Raw genomic sequence first — 9,609 nt, 5'->3', positions numbered from 1 at the left:
AGCATATTTCATTGAAACATGGTATCGTCCAGGTTGATTCTTCGAAAGAATGACGTATCGTCATGAATGAAAATAACTCCATATAGGTATATAACATGTTTTATCTCAGGAAAAAATCATGAGATTGAATCAGACTAAACAATGTCCCTCTATCTCAGGCTCAATGGTACTTATTGATATTTGTTTAATTTAAAGCAGTTATGTCCTTGATACAACGTCGAATCCACAGGTTAAAAAACTGTGTAAATGCTTGAACTTGGTCTTTATTCAGATACATAGACGCTGTGAAATGTTTGTCATCTCAGTACGATAAATAGTGTGTTGTACCTATGGACAAATCGTCAGTCTATATTGTTTTCGTCTGTATGTCATCTATTTCAACGAAGGTCTTATCCAAGAGTTGGGAATATAATTAATGGAAACACTGGTTATCCCATGTAGACTAGCATGACTTGTGACAAGGATGAGATCTTTGCAAACCAGTCCTTTATGGCATAATTGAATATTTGAATGCGTAACAATTCTGAGGACTTTCTTTGTATTGGAAACCTTAATTTCACAATGCTACGCACAAACAAAGGTATTAGTACATTGCCGGCTCATCTGCATGTTCTTTTAACTTATTGTCCTTAAGAGAAACCAAATATTGTCTGCAGTAATAGAAGGATTACCGAAATACTACGATATTGCTTACTCGCGTAGTAATATGAAACAGTTGTGGATTCTTAAGAACTCAAAAGAACTTCTTGCAAACTTTTAATCTCGGTCATTCTCTGGAATAGATTCTTACAAAATCGTGGATTTTTCCACCATTCACACAACAATACCACATGAGAAAGTGAAACTTGTCTATTCAAAATAATAAAACAAATCCAAATTTCCTCCATAAAACGGTACCATACGCTACAAAGGTATTGTTTTGGAATGCAATTCGGCAAATTTTCTTAACAATGAGCCCGAAAATAAAACATATTACATCGCGGTACAAGTGATCAGTATACCTGAGTTTCTCATTGACAACATATTTGTTGAATTTGGAGGTAAGATTTTCCAGCAGGTTGTCTGCATTCCTTTGGATACCAAGTGTGTCCATTTTGAAGCAATATCAACAGGGTACAGAGTATACATTTCTCAACTACGATTTTCAAGAGCTTTCAGCTGCTACCCAGACTATGTAAAACGTCATTGGTGTCTGAGCATAAAATAAATGAGCCTGGTTTTTGTCATAGTACTTTTCCTCAATACTTTCAGCGGAAAGTATCAAGACATAAAAACACATATTCAGTGTCTACAAATAATACAAGATGGTCTTGAATTATAGATTCTATGTGTTGAAGTTATGTATGTTTTTATCTATTTACATTTTCTCCTGTTTGTCTTTGTGCTATGATGTTGTTCTCTTGACGTGATTCGGTATTTGTGCATCCAGCTATCTGGTTTTGGCTATGAGCGTTCTATGTGTTGGTGGGCCAAAGAGGTGAGATTCTGTCACAAGAGGTTTTTATGGTGTTGTTTTCATTTTGTTACTGCTTGTAATTATATTTTACTCCATTTGTACTTTATTGGGAAAGTGTATATGTCATAATGTCTTACTATACTGAATGCATTATCAACTACAAACACTTTTTTGTTGGCGTCTTTGTTAGTTTTTATATGTATGTTTGCTTTGATTTTTACAAGTCAGTTGTTTGTATGTCTGTGATGTGTGTTAACACAATTAAAGCAGGTGGATCCTAATTATTATCATGTTAACCAAATATGTTTGTTTAGTTTGGTCACCAATTTTGTTTTATATAACGGAACTATAAACCACTGTCATACAAGTGGAAGGACCTTCGCTAGATGAAGAGAGCCAGTCGATTCTAGAAAGTAAGGACCCTGCTATGAATGCATCATTTGCCATCGGAATCTTTACTTAGTCAAAATATATTCTGACTTGAAATATATAATGAGACACATTCTGTAATTTTCTAATAAAAAGAATTTTGAAGGTGGTTATGATTTGAGAACATAAAATAAAACGTAAAATATACAATAATACACTTTTATAAAATTGCATAAGTGTATAATAGACACCTTTGAAACTGAACAATTATACATTTTCTTTTATCGTATAGTTATAGGATCTTACGATAAACCAAACACTATTCAGATAATAACATTTCTATAATGAACTTGTTGACTAAGGCTCATCAAATGCTTTTGGTGTATTGAAGATTAGAAAATTACGTTGTTATTCTTTTTTTAGTTCTAGCGAAATATCTGATTCATATAAAAGTAATAAAAAGATATTTTATCTTTTCTGTAGTTCTAAAGAGGAAAATTAGTTTCGATAACACAGGAAAGGTGTCATTCTCTCAAATTTTCTAGATTCAGTAACACTTTCAAACAATGTTTTGTAGTTATGAACTTGGAATGAAAGTTTTCTGTCATCAAATTCATATATTATCACTGCTTTTGTACGGCAATATGATTCGCTGTACTATCTCGTCTATTTCTAGTGTAATTGCCAAATCTGAACTTTTTGCTGAAAAATGATGACACTTCTATGTAGAAGCGATTGCAAACTTTCCAAAATATAACTAATGGATCTTCCCTCAGATTTACTTCTTTTTATGGGCAATGCAAGCTTAAATGTATATAAAATTCTTCTTAATTTATGAAGCTCTGTTAAAAAAAATGTTTTATAAGAAAGGCAACAAAATTTTAAAAAAACATACGTGAATGTTACCTGACGTGTAGTTACACTATTGTGTTTATGTTCCAAGATAGATAGATGGCAGTGGTATCTAATTTACTACCGTACAATGCAGTAAGACTGCTGATTCATAACCATCAATCAGCTGTTTTCTTAAAAAATAATTTCTAAAAGTTTAAAATTTAATGTTTAATACCAGCATATCGACTTGTATTTGTCAAGGTTCTAAATAAATAAAGTACATAGTTGTACCACAGTTTACAACACTATCACAATGATTGCGCTAATCATTCTCCTATTGACATTCTCAATGATTTTGATACGAAAAATGCCCATTTTTGCAATATTGTGCAAGCCCAAATGCTTTAGAATATTACAAAAAATGATAGCTTTTAAAAATACATGCGTAAGCAGTAATCACATATCAAGATATTTGATAATACAGATGTTTATACAAACTAACAACTTTTTTACTTTTTGGAGAAAAATATTTATCGCACAAAAATTCAGTAGACCTTGCATTTTTTTCCTGTTTTTAATAATGTGGATTAATTTGTATTTATTTCATGGAAATCGCGGGTAAAGGTTAACCATGAATTAAAATGGTCAACGAAGTACAAATTTACTATAGACTAGTATGAAGGTTTTTATAAAACCACGAAAAATACAATTTGTCTCTGATCAACGAAAATTGGTACTCTCGAAAATAAATTAAGTCGCCGCATCATTTCATATATTGTTGAAGTAAAACCCTTTTCAAAGTTGCATTTCCATATTTCCGATACTGAGCAACGAAAATCTAAATCTGGCCATAAGATTAGAATGTTGCAGGCAGGAAAAAGTTAACATGATGTTGCTATACATTACAAAGAAATTACCAAATAGTCAACGGTACAAACAGACCGTATTTGTAAATGACCATCCGCGACCGGTTGAACCAGTGTTGACAACTCCACGTCCAGTAAATTTCACTACGCAACACCATTTGCTAGACATATTTACGACTGCGAGGTCAACTGCTAACCAAGTCATCGGATGTCATGGCAAAAAACTTCACGCTAATCCCCCCCCTCCCCCCGCATACTTAAATGGCACAAAAACCACTGCAGAAGACCATTTAAAGGTTAACAGTTTAAACCGCATGATATAAAAAACAGACTGTAATGGATGAGAAAGAGGACTTATCAGTAAGGAAAACAATGAACTTAAAACATCCCAAACAGAACTGGTAGACTTTTTTGTCAATCATTTAGACTTTGGTAGCAAGCAGTCATTGCCTTCTGCAGTGATATACGTTTCAATACCAGGGTTTTAGTACAAACCATAAAGGCTATTAAAACCTTGCAGAAGAATTGAGATCTACGCATGCATTAAACTAAATATTGAATATACATAATCGCATAATAAGAATTTTCTGTCACATAATTTTAAACTTATATCAATATATTTTTTTATGAAGGCATATTCAATATAACGCACTATCTATGCAAGAGAATATAGTAAACGGAAGTTTTTTCCTAGGGTTCATACTGAATATTTCTTAAACTATTTGGAAGCGCAAACACACAATAATAATAAATCTACATCGATAAATTTACTTATTTATGATTATAATTTTATTCTTTATAACAGAAGAGATATAAAAAAGGGAAATAACTAACATCCACGCATTCCAACTTCCATCTAAATCTCGAATGCACAAATAAAGTTTATTCGAAAGACTACATATACATAGTATTTAATTGTAATTATAATACAATATAATGAGAAAAAAAATGTTAATATTGCTAAGTTTGTTATTGCTTGCATCATTCCAAAAACAATTTGTATATCAAAAGTAAAATAACAAAAATACCGAACACCGAGGAAAAATCAAAACGGAAAGTCCAAAATCAAAAGAATGGATAACAACTGTCATATTCCAGACTTGGTACAGGCATTTTCTTACGTAGAAAATAGTGGATTGAACCTGGTTTTATAGCTAGCTAAACCTTATTTAATTGTAATTATAATACAATATATTGATAAAAAAGGTAATAGTAATACTAATCTTGTAATTGCTTACATCAATCAAAAAACACTTTGTATATAAGTGACATCTAACATCCACGCATTCCAACATCCTTCTAAATCCCGAATGTAAAAACCTATTATTCGGAAGACTACATATACATAGTTTTTAAATGTAATTATAATACAATATAATTGTAAAAAAGATAAAAGTATTACTAATTTTGTAATTGCTTACATCAATCCAAAAACACTTTGTATAAAAGAGACACCTAACATCCACGCATTCTAACATCCACCTACATCCCGAATGTAAAAACCTATTATTCGGAAGACTACATATACATTGTATTTAACTGTAATTATAATATACAATATAATGATAAAAAAGATGTTAGTCTTACTAATCTTGTAATTGTTTACATAGATTCAAAAAAAAGTTGTATATAAGTGACACCTAACATCAACGCATTCCACCATCCATCAAAATCCCGAATGCAAAATTGAATCGTAATTGGAAGACTCCATTTACATAGTATATTATTGTAAAATTATATTGATAAACTAGTCTTGTAGTTGCTAACATCAATCCAAATCTAAATCCCGAATGCGAAACAATCTTAATTCAGAAGACTCAATATACATATTATTTAATGGTAGTTATATTACAATATAATGATAAAAAAGATGCTAGTATTACAAGACTTCCCAGCAAACACACAACATTTTAAAAACTTTTTTTAAATGTCATATGGACGTCTCTTACAAAATATTTCAATAAGATATCATTTAAACATAAAAAAAAGGTTTATTTTATTGTTTTTGAAATGTTTTATTTCTAACATTTAAGTAAAAAATTGAAAACAACACTTTTAATAATTTCATGCGTCCGAAGCGCTTTTCTGGATTTACATTCATCAGGAACGCTCAAAGCCAAACATTTGAAATCCGAGGGATGTATAAGTACCGAAACAGTTGAAGAGCTATATGACAAAAATACCTAAAACAAATAGCCAAATCCATCTAAGGTCAACTTTGCCTGAGGGAGTTAAAACCTTAGTTTCTTTATAATTTCAAAATTTATAAACGGGCAATTTTAGAAAAGTTTGTTATAAATCATGTCAGTACCGAAGTACTGACTACTGAGCTGATGATACCCTCGGGGACTGATAGTCCACCAGCAGAGGTATCGACCCAGTGATTTTAAAAAAATTGAAAACAACACGTTTAATAATTTCATGCGTCCGAAGCGGTGAAGTAAAATGTTTTTACAACATTAACAAAATATTATTTTCTAATATCTTTTATTCATGTTCTAAAACATTGTTCTAAAATATCCCGTAGATATTTTATAATATAAAAAAATAATAATTTCTTCAATTGGTATTTTATATTTTAACAACATTTAAAGTAAATATTTTCCAAATATCCAAAAAACATTCTGCAAAAAAATGTTTTACAGAAAATATAGTTTTGCTATTTGCATAAAATGTTTTATAACGTAAAATTAAAATGTTTTACATAAAACATCTGAAAAATATCAGCTAAATGTTTTCTATAAAATATTCTGACATACACATTACTTAATAGTCTTATTGATATTTTATTCAACATTTTACGGATATATAAAAATATTATTTTATTTAAACTTTATTCAAACCCCACAAACAACGTTTTGTGGAATTAGCTAGTTTTTTTTCCAGGATAAGATATAGTACTACATTTCATCAATATCATGACAAGCAAGATACTATGGTTGAAATCCTTAATTGATATCTTGAAGATCCTTGAAGTCAGATTTTATTCCTTCTTATATTAAAATTCAAAAGAGTCAACATTAAATTAAGCAATAATGTATTAATAAACAATCACCTTTCTTTAATTTTTATTCTTTTCGTTCGTGTATATTTTAGAAATCAAGAAATGAAAACTGTAACTGTACTAAGTTCAATTTTCGTATCGTTTATATGCCTTACGGAAAACCGACCTTTTCCGGAATCGACTTTTGTTTTATCACCGGAAATGATTTTGAAATTTGAATTTCGAAACGAACACAGGATATTAACAAAGAGAGCCAAGAAAATTGTTTGTTACGCGATATATACTCACTTGGTAAGAATGATTAATCTGTTAAGATGAAACTTGTGCATTCATTGTGTGTGTTCAATCATAATCGGAACCATATTACATCTATTTCTGGAGGTGCCGTGCGGATCAAGGTTTTGAAAAAAGGGGGGCCCCTGCCCAAAGCAAGCAAACGTTTGGAGTGATACTTGTAAATAGTCTATACATTTATCTTATAAGTAGCTCCATAAGGGGGTCGGTGCCCCTAAATCCCCCACTGTTCAAGCATCTACGTACACCAATTATGAATTTGTTCATTGATCTAAAAAAATTATAAGGATATGTGGCTTGTGTGTTTGATTGCCAATACACCTCATCGCTATTTGTCCGCCATTACTGGCCATGGACATCACAAAAGTTACCGTAAAATGTTGACGTCATATTAGAAATTATTTGACACCACGATTGAAAGTAATACACCTTATCGCTATTTGTACCGCCATTACTGGACATCACACAACTGTCACAAGTCCCCTTAAAATTTTGACATCATAAAAAATATCTGATGCCACAATGGAAAAGTGATTGTTGTTTGACGTCAAAAGTTCAAGCAGGATAGATTCTCGGGTCAAGCGGGAATAGCGATAAGGTGTATTATTGTATGACGTATGCTGACGTAAAAAGTTCAAGCGGGACAGATTTCCAAATACTGAAATAGCGATAATGTGTATGAGACAGCTATCCACCAGAATTTAACTGACTTGGAAAAAGAAATTATAGGTCACTGCACGGCTTTCAAACCTGAGAAAACCAATGCCATATAGTCCACTTTGAAGCCTTGACAAACTAATGTTAAATTTTTCTCAACACAATTGAAACAAAACAACTAACTGCCTTCATCAAATACACATTATGAAAAAGAAATTTGACAGACTTAAACCAACAACAACTATTGCAATAAGCATGACTCAATACCTTGTTTCCGAGGCACACAAACAAGTTACAATAACACTAATATAAGCACCATTTGAATATGAAGATTTTTTTTCTAGTAAAATCAGTGTATGTATGTATTTGCAAAACAGAAAATTAAATTTCCCTTAACAGCTTAATGAACATTACAAAGACTATGTAAGACTTCAGTACAAGCAAGATAACATAAACTGTTGCTTAAAATAATATTTATTGCTTCATACACACAATGTACATACAATGTATGTTTTATTTTTTAACAGGAGCTAAAAGAAAAGCCACAAAGGACAAGTTCAATATGCAGGTTTACAATTTGGAAGTGGCGCAGGTTCTTTGAAATGTCTACAACCTTTCAGGAGAATTTTTTTTTGAAGTAAGATTTTCATACAGAATTACTGTTATTCCATATTTAATTCAAATATTCAGCATAAACAATGCATTACATTCAAGATTGAGGGCATACAATACAGAAAAGATATCTTGATATTTGAATAAATTATTTTTTTTTTGTGACAAAATAGAAACAAGTTGTTTATTTAAATCAATCTTTTAGTCCAACAGTGTGCTTTCATAAACAACATATTTGCTTTCCTTTGAAGTATTTCAAATACATATAAACAACTCATTTAATGACATCTGTGTGTTTCTCGGAGTTAAGTTATATTATTATCATCATTGCGAAATCAATGCGTAACACTTAGATAAGTTATTATGTGCCTATAGTATACTTCTAGGACTGTATCATATGCCCTTAGATACAAATTACAAGTTATAAACTATGTCACTCTACAGAGTTTAACACTTAAAAAGGACAATAAGATGTTTAATGACATTATGTAGCAGGGCTTTTAAAGGCCCCAACATGATACAATGCATGTAATGAAAACTAAAAAAAAAACCCAAGAAAAACAACAGCCTGATTTATACAAAACAATAAAAGAAAACGAAATATGATAGACAACAATCAACGAGTATAATGACTCTTGACTGGACACATATCTAGTCTTAAGTTTTTCATGTGGTTTTTTTTTTAATAACTCAATGAAGTTCAGCGTGGTATATTGCTCTCTCTTAACACGGTCAGCCATTTATCGTCCCCTTCCGACAGAATACCATCGTTATTTGTTTCAAAACTTTAAAGGAGAGGGGATGTGTATCCTTCAGGCAATGTGAATCGTTCTATAATAAAGGTTAAGGAATGTACAAGAAGTTTATATATGAATGTAAGATTAATTTTTTTTTCAGAAGCATGGCACAGCAAGAAAAAGATATAAGACACTACAAGACATTGCAAGTGATTTTGAATAAGACAATTGATTGACTTTTTCAATGTATTCTTAAATAAATCTAATAGTTGATGTAAATGGTGTTTTGTTCTCATCTCTTCAGCCAATTATCAATGAATATTGACTTAAGATGTAACCCTATTAGAAGAGGGACGAAAGATACCAGAGGGACAGTCAAACTCATAGATCGAAAACAAACTGACAACGTCATGGCCAAAAATAAAAAGACAAACAGACAAATAATAGTACAGATGACACAACATAGAAAACTAAAGACTAAGCAACACGAACCCCACCAAAAACTGGGGGTGATCTCAGGTGCTCCGGAAGGGTAAGCAGATCCTGAGCCACATGTGGCACCCGTCGAGTTGCTTATGTTATTACAAATCCGGTAAATAGTCTAATTCGGTAAGTAACATTCGTGAAAAGGGAAGGGTATTGTAGTTACGACATGAGGAACATATCCGATATCATCTGTGAAACGGTTATTCCATAACGGTCAACCAACTCGTGATGGCGTCCATAAAATTTACGAAGGGATGACTTCAACTTCACCATTTGGAACTCTTGGTTTAATAG

At 31.5% G+C, this 9,609-nt stretch overlaps 1 long non-coding RNA gene across 1 annotated transcript; it reads left to right on the top strand.

The window, feature by feature from the left end:
* Positions 1 to 6,648: 6,648 nt before the first annotated feature.
* Positions 6,649 to 9,108, top strand: LOC127705311 (uncharacterized). The gene is made up of 3 exons (XR_007983823.1): positions 6,649 to 6,820; positions 8,008 to 8,117; positions 8,990 to 9,108. It is a non-coding gene; the product is annotated as an uncharacterized LOC127705311 (long non-coding RNA).
* The last annotated feature ends 501 nt before the right edge of the window (positions 9,109 to 9,609 follow it).

The sequence above is a fragment of the Mytilus californianus genome, unplaced genomic scaffold, assembly GCF_021869535.1.
Source record: "Mytilus californianus isolate M0D057914Y unplaced genomic scaffold, xbMytCali1.0.p SCAF_6, whole genome shotgun sequence".
NCBI lineage: Eukaryota > Metazoa > Mollusca > Bivalvia > Mytilida > Mytilidae > Mytilus > Mytilus californianus.
The sequence above is the reverse complement of the archived record's forward strand: the minus strand, read 5'-3'. Positions and strand labels throughout refer to the sequence as shown.